The sequence below is a fragment of the Adiantum capillus-veneris genome, chromosome 3 (genome assembly GCF_014529385.1).
Source record: "Adiantum capillus-veneris isolate H3 chromosome 3, ASM1452938v2, whole genome shotgun sequence".
In the NCBI taxonomy this organism is placed as follows: Eukaryota; Viridiplantae; Streptophyta; class Polypodiopsida; order Polypodiales; family Pteridaceae; genus Adiantum; species Adiantum capillus-veneris.
In genome coordinates, this window is record NC_140933.1 from 102,998,083 (window position 1) to 103,011,012 (window position 12,930).

Here is a 12,930-nt window from a genome sequence, read left to right on the forward strand (position 1 = left end):
CATAAGTACACCGGTCCGTGAAGCCACCTGCTTCGTCTCCTAAATAACCTCCACTTGACATGTTGTCGTGGATACTTGGCCCGAGGAACCCATCTCCTCCTTCATCTCAAGCTTCAAAGTAGCTTCACCTCCATCTCCACAGTAGCTCCCTTGCACCCCAAAATAAACCACTTTGAGTAGTACTCTTGCCCAAAAACCCATCTTAGGCTTCTCAAAAGATTTGTCTCCATCCTAGCAGCTCGCTTGTGTCCCCAATAAGCCGTTTTGAGCAACTATCTTGCCAAAAAAACCCACAATTGTGTGCTCTCTCTCTCTCTCTCTCTCTCTCTCTCTCTCTCTCAACAGTCGGCATCTCAAGAATCTGGTTGTTAAAAATACATTAAACCTTGTTTTTTTTTGGACAATGACTGAAAGGAGTGGAGAAGAAATGTTGACCAGCTTTGGATGAGAAAATGAAATAATGATGAACAAATATTCCTTGCTTTCTCTTTTGTTCAAAATTATAGGCTATCAAGATGCGAGGTTTGAAAACGACATTGGCACCCCGATAATAGTCTGATGAGAGAAGCTTTTGCACCACTAAAAGGCACGATGTTGACATCCGTGGTCCTCCTCGAGTCACGTTGACCTTTGCGGTCCTCTTCGAGTCCTAATTTCACTCCCATGGATTCACCTCCCCCGCACCAGTACTTAATGCAGGTCGTCCCGCCTAGTTATTGCAATAGCAATGTCGTCCTCAATTCTTGTGCATGGGAACACAAATCTCCGTCACCTCCTATCTCTAGAACAAGCATCCTCCTTTGTCTGCTTCAATGTATGAACTCTCTCTCTCTCTCTCTCTCTCTCTCTCTCTCTCTCTCAGTCAAAGCACTAGAAGGATTCTCTCTCTCTCTCTCTCTCTCTCTCTCTCTCTCTCTCTCTCTCTCTCTCTCTCTCTCTCTCTCATACGCACACACAAATGCAAACATATGACACTGGTAGGAATCACACGATTCTTTCTCTCTCTCTCTCTCTCTCTCTCTCTCTCTCTCACACACACACACACACACACACACACACACACCGATCTACAATCGTACGTTGAGCAGGGATGAGCATTGCACGGACTTAAAGCATCTCTCTCTCTCTCTCTCTCTCTCTCTCTCTCTCTCTCTCTTTCTCTCTCTCTCTCTCTCTCTCTCTCTCTCTCTCTCTCTCTCTCTCTCTCCCTCAAAAAACGCAGCCGTTTTTTGACCTAGTAGACAACAGTCCACTCATTTGATCATAACTTCTTCATCCGAACTCCGATTTGGGTGATCTATAGCCTCAATCAAAGAGCACGAAGTCCTCTACCCATTGATGTAAAGACAGAAATTTTCAGAGTTATGGAAGGAATTTCTGTAGAAGAATTTCCGAACTGAACAGGTTCAACAAAATTGATTCTTATCTCCTATTTTACATACAATGTCTTCCGACACTCGCAAGGGTTCTTTTTCTTCAACAAGGTCTACAACCATTATGGAAAATGATCCAAAATCTCCTAAGTGTGGAGATAGCAACACAACCACCGAACCAACGACATCGGAAACCATGATCATGGAGTACTTGGTATCATTGCAAGAGACCGTAAACAAACAAGGCGAAGACTTACGAGCACTTGCAATGGAGAATGGCACACTAAGGGTACTTGTGGTTGAGAATGAGAATCTCAAGAGGACACTTGAGATGCAAACAACACGTTTGATGCAACTTGAAGAGGAAGTCAAGGAATGTAAACGCTCTCTTGTGGACTTGAATGCTTTGAAGGAGCGGATGAGCAAAGTAGAGCATGACCATGTATTGAAAGAGGAGAAATTTGACACTATGAGCCGGGATGTATGCGACATGAAAAATATATGCACAAACAAGTCTTGGGCTGATGTATGGTAGAAATGTGGTTTCTAATTCCTCACTCATGCAAGCTATGGTTCAAACAAAGAATGTTAAGAATGTGGATGTGGAGGAGTTGAAAGAACGGGAGCGACGTTCCAAGAACATTGTTATTTGTGGAATTCCCGAAGAGAAGTTAGAGACACCTCCTTCTCTTGCCATTGTTATTGAAGATTTCTTCAAAACCCACTTTGGCATGTCCGGAGTTATGGTCTATGAAGCACATAGAGTGGGGAAGCAAGGAGCTCTTCGCTCGGGAGAACGGCCAATTGTATGCACCATGCCGGATGAGACCAAGCAAAAGATTATCCTTGATAATAGTTGGATCTATTTGAGGGATACAAAATGTTTTGTATGTGAAGATCGCACTATTAAGCAACAAAATATGCGTCGCAAGGCATATGAGGAAAAGAATAATAAAAACAAGGAGATCTCTCATGAAGAAAACGTGCCCAAGGAGGAGGCAAGTCTCTCAAGCAAATAGGGATGCGTGACCTATGAGACCGAGTTACAATTGAAAATATGCTTTTGGAATTGTAATGGATACCCATGGAATGCGGGGGTTGGCATTGATGAACTAACAAGCAAAGCCGATGTTGTACTTCTTGTTGAAACTTGGGAGCATGATACACAAAGGATTAACGGCTTGGAGGATTACAATGTACATTCATTGATGTGGTCAAAGAATCTCAAGCAACGAAGAGGACAAGGAGGGTTAGCATGTATGGTTAAGAAAGGATTGGAAGATTTTGTATCAATTGTGAAAGATGACAAGTACAAACGATATGTGTATGGATAGAGATCAACCATTTTATGATTTGGAAGAGGACATTGCTTATTTCAAAGGTGAAGGTGATGTTATTGTATTTGGGGATATGAATGCTCGCACAAAAACATTGCAACATGATACTCAACAATTTGATATGCCATACCTTTCAAGGGAGTTGGAGGAAGTTCACTTGTATGATCGTACTTCAATGGATGAGAAAGAGCCGGATCACTATGGAAAGTTACTTTTACACATGTGTAATAGCACGGGTATGCTCATTGCCAATGGTGTATCTTTGTGGAGTGGAACCAATGGATTTACATGTAGGAGACATAATGGGGATAGTGTGATTGACTATATGCTACTCTTTGAAGCCATCATGTATCGCATAAAGAGTTTTATGTTTGGTCAATGGACCCCGAAATCCGACCATCGCACCTTATGTATTGGCCTTTCATGTGGAGAAGCAACTAAGCATGATAATCTCAGCCAAAGGAAAGAGAAGTTATCACTATGTATGGATTCCAAACGGGCACCAATGTACATTGAAATGGTTGAGCAAAAATTATGGATGACAAAGCTTCAATGTGATGTACCATTGGAAACTTAATGGGAAGCTTTCAAGAAAGCTATTTGTTCTTGTGCGGAAGAATGCTTTGCCATAAAGCATCTCCATGGTATCAACAAAGATAGATCACGCAAAAGGTGGTTTGATAAAGAATGTCAAGATGCTCGAAAGTCCTTGATAAAGCTTGATGCAACTATGGACAAAGACAACTATCAAAGTCATTTGCATACATACAAGGCATTGATTTAAAAGAAGAGGAGAAGATGGGAAGTAAAGCAACAAGAATTTCAAGTCCAAGAAAAGGCACATGCATGTGGAAGATTTTGGAGAAACTTGAGAGGCAAGCGGGTTGAGAATTTTGGTAACTTGAGTCTAGTGGATATGTACACACATTGTAGGCAATTATATGAGCAAGCAAATACTGAAAAAATGCCATTTTATGGTTCACTCCCATGTATGCCGTCTTTTTTTACTATTGAGGATGTATGCGGTGGGCTTGAAAAGTTGGCCACTCGCAAAGCGGGAGATCTTCAAGGTATCAAGCCGGAGATGATCAAATGGACGGGAGATTCTACCCATGAGTGGATGTGTGATATGTTCAACCTTGCACTTCAACATGGTATGCCTTATGATTGGAGTACTAATTGGGTTAAGCCTTTGCATAAAGGAGGGGATGTAAAGAATGTAAGCAACTACCGGACTATAATGATTGGGTCTCTTATGGCAAAGTTGTTTGGGTGCACAATGGAGATGAAATTGAGTGATTGGGCTGAAGAGAATGACAAGCGTGCAAAGGGACAAGCGGGTTTTCGTCGATGCCATAGCACCATTGATCATCTTGTCACTCTTCGTGTTCTCATGGAGGAAAGTCGGTTGAAAGGCAAGGGATTGTATTGTTGTTTTGTGGACTTTAAGAAAGCCTTTGATATGATTCCACGTAACAATTTGTGGAGAAGGATGGAAGAACTCCAAGTGCCAAGTGAGTTTATGCTTGCGGTTTCTCGAATCTATGAGAAGGTGATTTGTCAATTGCGCATGGGAAGAGAAATTTCAGAACTTTTTGTAAGCACTATTGGGGTTAAACAAGGATGTCCATTGTCACCAACTCTCTTTGGTCTATGCATCGATCAATTGGAACAAATGGTACTTGACTTTATGCAAGAAGAAGGCATTGAAGAGGTCACTATTTGCAATGCGGTAATCATGCTTTTGTTGTATGCGGATGATGTAGTGCTTCTAGCACACACTTTAGAAGATGCACAAAAGCTTATGGTTGTCCTTGAGAACTTTTGCTTGCATAGTGGGCTGATTGTAAATGAATCCAAAACAAAGGTTATGCTTGTGAAAACCAACCATAAGGAGAAGCCATGCATTGTGTACAACAACGAGACACTTGAAGTTGTTGAGAGCTTTAAGTACCTTGGCCTTGAGGTTCCATCCAATCACAAGTGGCATGAATGTGCTATGCGTCGTTTGGAAGCGGGAAAGAGAGCATATTATGCATTTGAGAACATGTGTAATGCGGGAAACATCAAGTGTTGGGTTCTCAAGAAGTATCTTTTTGATGCATTGGTGACACCGGTTCTTCTTTATGGAGTTGAAGTGTGGGGCGGGAGCATCTCAAAGTCTACTTGGAAAGAGTTTGAGAATGTCCAAAAGCATTTTCTTACAAACTTTCTCCAAGTTAAGACACAAACACCATATATGCTCCTACTTCTTGAGTCGCGATCTCTTCCAATTGAGGTTATGGGCATGGAAAGGGTTGTGGAGTACATGATAAAGATGCGTCAAAACCCCTCACATCGACTTCCTACAATTGCATGGGAAGCAAGCAAAAAAGTTCAAAAGACGCATAAAAGCAAGATCTTGAGCACGGGATGGATGCAAGACATAAAGAAGTGGTTTGGGAGATGGGATGCATTACACTTGCTACATGATGCTTCAATTGACTCTCAAGTGAATGAAGCTTTTCTCCAACGCCAATGTATTACGGCTTGGGAGAAATCCGGTGGGTCACGCTTCATACATTGCACCACCTATATTGCCCCCAACTACAAAACCATGTTCTTCGCTGAGAGAGTAAACCATACTCACACTTACATGCTTGAGCCTATTCCCTTGTCCGCGATAAGCACTATCGCAGCAATTCGGCTTAGCTCCCATTTCCTTCGATGCGAGATAGGGCGTTGGGGCAATGGAGAAGAGTCAAATCGATTGTGCACATTATGCTCACTGCAAGTTCGAGAGTCTGAGTACCACACACTACTAGAGTTCTCAGCTTTTGATCACATCCGAACTTGCTTCTCTCACATTTTCAGCCATAACTTAGACCTACACACTTTCCTCTCCCAACCAAAGTGTGGGCTCTTCATTGCGACTCTCATCACTACAATTTTGGAGCATCGAGAGTCACTCATCAGCCATACACATACTACATCACATGTAACTTCGGTCCCATAGGTCATATTTGATCTCCGAGGACGATAATAAAATCTATCTCTCTCTCTCTCTCTCTCTCTCTCTCTCTCTCTCTCTCTCTCTCTCTCTCTCTCTCTCTCTCTCTCTCTCAGTCACCTGTGTTGCCAGAGATGGAGGGTACACTGGTCTGAAGGGTCAAGGTGAGTTGGCACACGAAAAGGAAAACTGATTCAGAGGCGCCTTCATGAGGACATAGAGTGAGAGGGAATGTCCGTATCAATGCGCCTTAATGACAAGAGAGAAGAAGTAAGAGATGACTTCTGGGTGGCTCACTCGCTGGCTCAAGAGGAGTCAATTCCCAATGCGCACTACCCACTCAATAATGAGGAAAGAGAAAGAGAGGCAATAGTATAGATGTAGACTATAGTGGTGCAGCATGTTCCAAGCTCGAACATCTAGTGAGATTATGTGACCTGCATGTTGCTTCGGCTAGAAAATGCATTTTTTCTATTCTTACAACTATAGAGTTGGAAAATTATATAGATTCTATTCTTCTACATGTATACACTCTCTTGCATTTCAAAAAAATGATTCACAACATCTCTCTATGGATTCTTAAAAAAAATATATACATGCGAGAGGAGCAAATATTCCTTTAATACCAAGTTTGGCAAGTTCTCACATGTTATGTAGGATTTTCTAGCCCTTATTCAATGGGTCTAGGAGTGACTTATAACTATTGAAGAGAACACACACACACACACACACACACACACACACACACACACACACACACACACACACATTAATATTTATATTCTCCTCCTCCTCTTCCTCCTCCTTCCTCTATTTAATTGGATAGAGAATTAAATAACTGCAAGCAGCCTAGAGAACTATCCAATTAAATAGAGAGAAGGAGGAGGAGAATATAAATATTATTCTCTCTCTCTCTCTCTCTCTCTCTCTCTCTCTCTCTCTCTCTCTCTCTCTCTCTCTCTCTCTCTCTCTCTCTCTCTGCCCCAAGTGCCAAAAAAACATCAAATACTAAATTCCTTCATATTTTGTAGGTTTTCTTACCTTCTAATTTAAAATTTAGAGGTAAAGTTTCAAAATTTGTAGGTGACATTACACTTTTTACTTGAGCTTTGCTATGAAGTCATGAAGTCTCCAACATTTATGGTGTTCGTCATACAATATGAGTCACATCTTGTTAAGAAACTTGCTAGACACACACACAGAGAGAGAGAGAGAGAGAGAGAGAGAGAGAGAGAGTATGATTGTCTGAGAAAAAAGAGAGCTACAGAGAGCCTGCTAGCTCCATGATGAAAGAGAATTTAACCTTAAATAGCTTCTCCAAGGAGCAACTACACATCTTTTCTCAACACGGAAGACGGTCATGCCTATGTGTACCACATCTGAGAGATTCAGTGACATTGCCACCCAATGAGCCATCTTGTGAGGAGTACCATCGCCACTTAGTTGCACTCACATCGAGCTGGTATTCTAAAGACGGATGATTGCAAGCCTTTAGAAGAGGTGAAAAGAAGCATAGTCCATGTTTGCTCATTGGATGACTTATACATTAGACTACACATTTTGAAGTCCATGGGATTGGCCCCTAACTTGATGTAGTAGGAAGAGATGAAGAATGATTAAGCATGTTGCTAGTCTTCATAGGATCGTCTCCATACCCATCCCACATTCACGCAAACCAACAGTTCAAGAAACCATTAATGTGTTAGACATCATGCAAGGTATAGATGAGGGAGATTCTCCCTCTTCACCATCATCATTAGATATCGGATCAGTGGCACCTTCAACAAATAATGCATAAAGCACTGCGACGCCTTCCTCTCCCTACTAAAAGTCTTAAAGCTTTCATCTCTTGTAACATTGATATTGTTTATCCTAGTGCTTGAAAAAAGGCTAGGTTTAGTTAAATCTCACTTAGAAATGTATTTGACTGTACGCTTATTGTAATCATATATGTAGGTTTTTCAAGTTTTTTGGGAGAAATATTGTGTAATTGAGTGCTAAAAAAATAACTACGTTTAGCGTAATCCCACCTGCAAAATAAAACCTTCAAATATAGTAAATTTTCCTCTAAAATTTCTCATATGTAGGTTATCCAAGTTTTAAAGAGAAAGTATTATGTATCTGAGTGCTCAAAAAAACCTACGTTTACTATTATCCAACCTACAAATTTTGAGATTTACCTCTAAATTCTAGATTTGAAGGTAAGAACTCCTACAAATTTTGTGTAAAAACCATCAAAGATAATAATTTTGCCTCTAAAATTTCTCATAGGTAGGTTTTCCAATTTTTGAAAACAGCATTGTGTACCTGAGTGCTCGAAGAAAATCTAAGTTTAATGTAAATATGATGAATTTGCCTCCATGGAAAGTGACCCCAAAGAGTAAGAACCCCTAAGAATGGGGATGCCAAGGGCCACATAAGTGCATCCCACGAGGCTACATTTAAATATGGTGTACATGCTGACCAAAACATTTTCAAATAAGAAGGTTCTTTTAAAGATCCCCTCAATGGGCCATTTTAGTTTGCTCATGTCAAATACTTGCATGATGCCACATGCCTTTGAGATCATATAAGGATACACAATTGTATCCGGACACGAGCCCTCACCTTGCCTCATATGAAAACTACTCAGAGCTTCCTTACCCTCACCTTTCTCCTTCCGGACACATGCGGCATCCTAAACTACAAACATTAATACATGGAAAAAAGCATTGTATATCCAAGTGCTAAAAAAAAAACCTAGGTTAAGTGTAATCCCATCTACAAATTTTGAGGTTTACCTCTAAATTCTGGAATTGAAGGTGACAAAACCTACAAAGTTCATAGAAATTAGTAGGGATGAATTATAGATCAAAGGGGAGGCATACAATCATCATCATACACACAAACTGAGAAATTTAAATATAAAAACCTTCAAATATAATAAGTTTGTCTCTAAAATTTTATCATATATACATTTTTTAAATTTCATTTTTTTGTAAGATTCTCCAAGAGCCCTTGATGGTAACCTTCAAATTTTGTAAAAACCTTCAAATTTGAAAGGAAAATCTCCAGATTTTATAAGCAAATTTTAGGAAAATCATCTAAGGACCTTCAAATATACTTTTCTCATATGTAAGTTTTCCAAGTTTTTGAAAAAGAGCACTATGTATCTGATTGCTCGGAAAAAGATTAGGTTTAGTGTAATTCCACCTACAAATTTTAAATTCTTGATTCGAAGGTGAGAAAACCCATGAAGTTTAAAGAAACTTAGTGTAAAAACACTCAAATATACTAAATCTCGATATTAACGTTCTCATATGTAGGTTTTCTAAGTTTTTGGGAAAAAACACTATGTATCCAAGTGCTCCAGAAAACCTAGGTTTGGTGTAATCACACCTACAAATTTTGAGATTTACCTCTAAATTCTAATTTGAAGGTGGAAATACCTATGAAGTTCATAGGGGCAAAACCTAGGTCTAGTAGGCGGCCCCAATTTTGGCAAGCAACGGTAATACATGGAATCTGTGGAGATGCTATCTAGATTAATCCATGCAGGGCTGCGTGTCATCCAGGCTTTCGTCACGCGAGACGCGTTGCAGTTAGGCTCCAGAGAGGCAGGCGTGTATTTTTTCAGAGTGTGTTTCAGCACGTACTCGGATTGTGCGTCAGAGATGCTCCTCGCTACACTTCTCTTCGAGTGGTCGTGAGACATACAGGTACTGTGGTCAGTTCTCTTGTCTTCTTTTGCTGGTCTCGACAGCAGCTGTGGGTTCTTTGGCTTTGTGTTTAGCTGTTGCGCATCATGCATTGTTTAGCTACTGCATAGGCCATGCATTGTTTAGCTACTGCATAGGCCATGCATTGTTTGCTACATTTGGTGGCACACGTGAGTCGTTAGGCTATGTCTTTTGGGTGTTGCACGTGATGAGGGAAACATGCATTGTTTAGCTACTGCATAGGCCATGCATTGTTTGCTGCATTTGGTGGCACAGGTGAGTCGTTAGGCTATGTCTTTTGGGTGTTGCACGCATGAGGGAAATTGTGAGGCTATTGGGCTGTGACTTTACGGACTCCATAGAGTGACTAGTATTTGTTTAAGCTATCGGGCTCTGTATTTAGGTACTCCGTATAGTGTGCAGTATTTGTTTAGGTTGTGCATTTGATGGGGGGGCTGGTGAAGTCACTCCATGTCTGACAGCGTGTTTCTTTTGTGCTTGTTGGTGCCCTCACAGTAAATGGCTTGAGAATGGCCAAGCTAAAGTCCGAGGCACGGGGGAAAGGGAAGCAACCTGTGACGAACACTAAAGGCTGTAATGTTGGCTTGTCAAAACTGAAGAAACCGGAGGTGAGAGTAATGGAAGTGAGTGTCACCATATCTGTTGGTGGTGGTGATGTAGACGTAGGGCTGTTGGGGTGCATGCACTTGTTTCTTGAAAGAGAAACATTAGCAAGACTATGTGCATTGGAGAGAGGAGGAGCGCTATTGCACCTTCACCTACAGATGGTTATCCGTATTTGGGCAACCTCGTTGATTGCAGTCAATAGGAAGATAAAAGGATACTTATGTTGGGCTAAGTCGGCACCTGCGCGGCGGGCGCAATGGTTTTGTGCCGTGGCCTAAAGCAACACAAGATGCATACGTTTGAGGGCATGGTAGGGTATTGTTTAAAAGACCAAGATGAACCACACTTTCAAAAGGTTGTCCACCATATAACTAGTGACAATGTGAATGCCAATGTAGAACTGTATAGCTTATATGGTGCTGATGAATTGAAGAATAGGGTTTGCCTAACACCGACAAACATCTCCGATAGAGCGCTAATGTATTGGAAATTTAAGCTTCGACATCCAGCAGGCAACGACTTTCTGTCTACACTACATATAATGGTGAAGAGTGGGAATTACTACCCATCGTCATGCTGGATAAACTCCTTATCAAGGCCGTGGAATGCATCTTCCGAAAATCAAAGCGTTGTGGAGGTGTATGATATACCCATCCACGGCAACGTATGAAGACATTTTGAATATTTTTGTCAGTGATGATGCCTATGCGAACACACAATCTCGTGCTGAGTGGTTCAACTCCCGTTGGCAAGAGACACAAAGGTATGCTTATGACAGTTTAAGTAGGATTGTATCTGTTGTCAACTTTTTGACCATGGTCTGCGTCTTTTGTAGTCCACCAAGAACTGTTGTCAATGATTTTGATGCTGAACCTGCCATAAGAGATCCAGAAATAGGGGATGATTTCATTCCGCTTGTACACTGTGTCGACGTAATGACAGTTGCATAGTCTGGTCTGTTTGCTAGCAATAAGATTGTTACTTTTCAATCTAACCAAAAAATATAAATTGATGACGATTTATTTTTGTTGCGGTGTTCAGATGGATGAAGAAGACGAAACCCGAATCGTTTAGCTGAGCGAAACACAACCTGATGAGTCTTTTGCTATGGTAGAAGATGCACGTATTGATAGGATAGAGGATGCTCTTGCTGCAATTTTGAAAGAATTAGTTGGAGACCAAACCAGAAACACCCGTCCACTGCGGTCAGAACTTATTGAAGCGATACATAATTCGAGGGACACCATCGAGGAATATGCAATCAACGTTGCAAACGTACAAGTAACAAAGCTGGAAGAGCAGATTTTCTCATTGGGCAAAGAACTAATGGCTCTGAAAGCACAAGTCAACCGCCTTAATGCGATACTATGTAGGTTTTCAAATATGTTGAATCGCAACCAGAATGCATGATAAATGTTGGACATGCAATTCGAAGTCGTGCCGCTTTCTAATAATGTAAATAGAGCAAGTTTTGCACATGTTTTGAGCTTTTTGTCTATAGAAAATCTGTAGCTGTTTCTGTTATGCAATGTACAAAGTGTTTAACACATCTTCCTCTCTTTGTCATCTCTATGATGAGTAACTACAGTCTCTGTATACTGCTCATGTTTTGAGCTTTTTGTCTATAGAAAATCTGTAGCTGCTTCTATTATGCAATGTACAAAGTGTTTAACACATCTTCCTCTCTCTATCATCTCTGTGATGAGTACCAACAGACTCCTGATACACTAGCTGCTTGGTCTATGGATATGTGTCTGTGAGTGTTTTGCACACTGTCATCAATGCCTCTCCCATCGTTTCAACACCGTCAGAAGTCTGTTTGCGACGCAGTCGATGTCAAAGTATGGGGTTCTGTACGCCAGGCAGGACGCATCAAGAAAAAAAAAAATCGCGTGCGCAGAAAAAAAATCCATGTCAGCAGCATCTCCGTTGATTCGCATTAATGCACGTCTAGACCCAGTAGTAGAGACTCTAATCTTTTCTTCATTTGTTTTGAGATTTACCTTTAGATTCTAATTTGAAGTTGAGAACACCTACAAAGTTCACTGAAATTTAGCACAAAAACCTTTAAACATAGTCAACAATTTACTCCACCTTCCGTTGTTGTTAACTTGCAATTGCTCACCGCCCTATATTTTTTCCCTGTTTTGGATTTGTTAGCTTGGGCTTACTCACCTTTGTTCTTCATTGGCTATGGGACCAATTGCCTCTCTCTCTCTCTCTCTCTCTCTCTCTCTCACACACACACACACACACACACACACACATGCATAGAGCGAACATTGTAGATAGTCTCTCTCTCTCTCTCTCTCTCTCTCTCTCTCTCTCTCTCTCTCTCTCATAGAGTCTTGGGTGCGTACACGGGCTTGCTCGACTAGATTGGAGTCTCTCACACACACACCACCAATGCCTAGTGGCATTGTAGGTTGAGATTCGAGTCCCATGTATACACATAGCCAGCGGGGCCACTCATGTTTTTTCTTCTTCTTCTTCTCTCCTCTCTCTCTCTCTCTCTCTCTCTCTCTCTTTCATACACACACACATTAACACATGAATACACCACATACACATAGCATGGACGCAAACGCATGCACGAGCAGTTGTGTGGATCGAGATTGGACTGAGACCTTCAAGTGTCGAGATCGTCAGCTACAGTTATTTCATGGAGTTCCAAATGTGGACGTTTGTGCAAACTATAGTGAGACCTCTCTCTCTCTCTCTCTCTCTCTCTCTCTCACACACACACACACACACATATGTCTTTCCATTTTAGAGCTATTCGAGATCAATGTTTAATTAAAATTAAGGTTTAGTTTATTAATTAAAAAATTTTAATTAGATTTCAAATTCTTCTTAAAATAAGAGGTAAAGTGTACATAAGAATAATTTTTAAAATTTTCAAATTT

General features: G+C 40.9%; 1 pseudogene; it reads left to right on the forward strand.

The window, feature by feature from the left end:
* The first annotated feature begins 9,927 nt into the window (after nucleotides 1–9,927).
* LOC147461414 (uncharacterized) lies at nucleotides 9,928–11,434 on the forward strand (annotated as a pseudogene).
* Nucleotides 11,435–12,930: the final 1,496 nt, after the last annotated feature.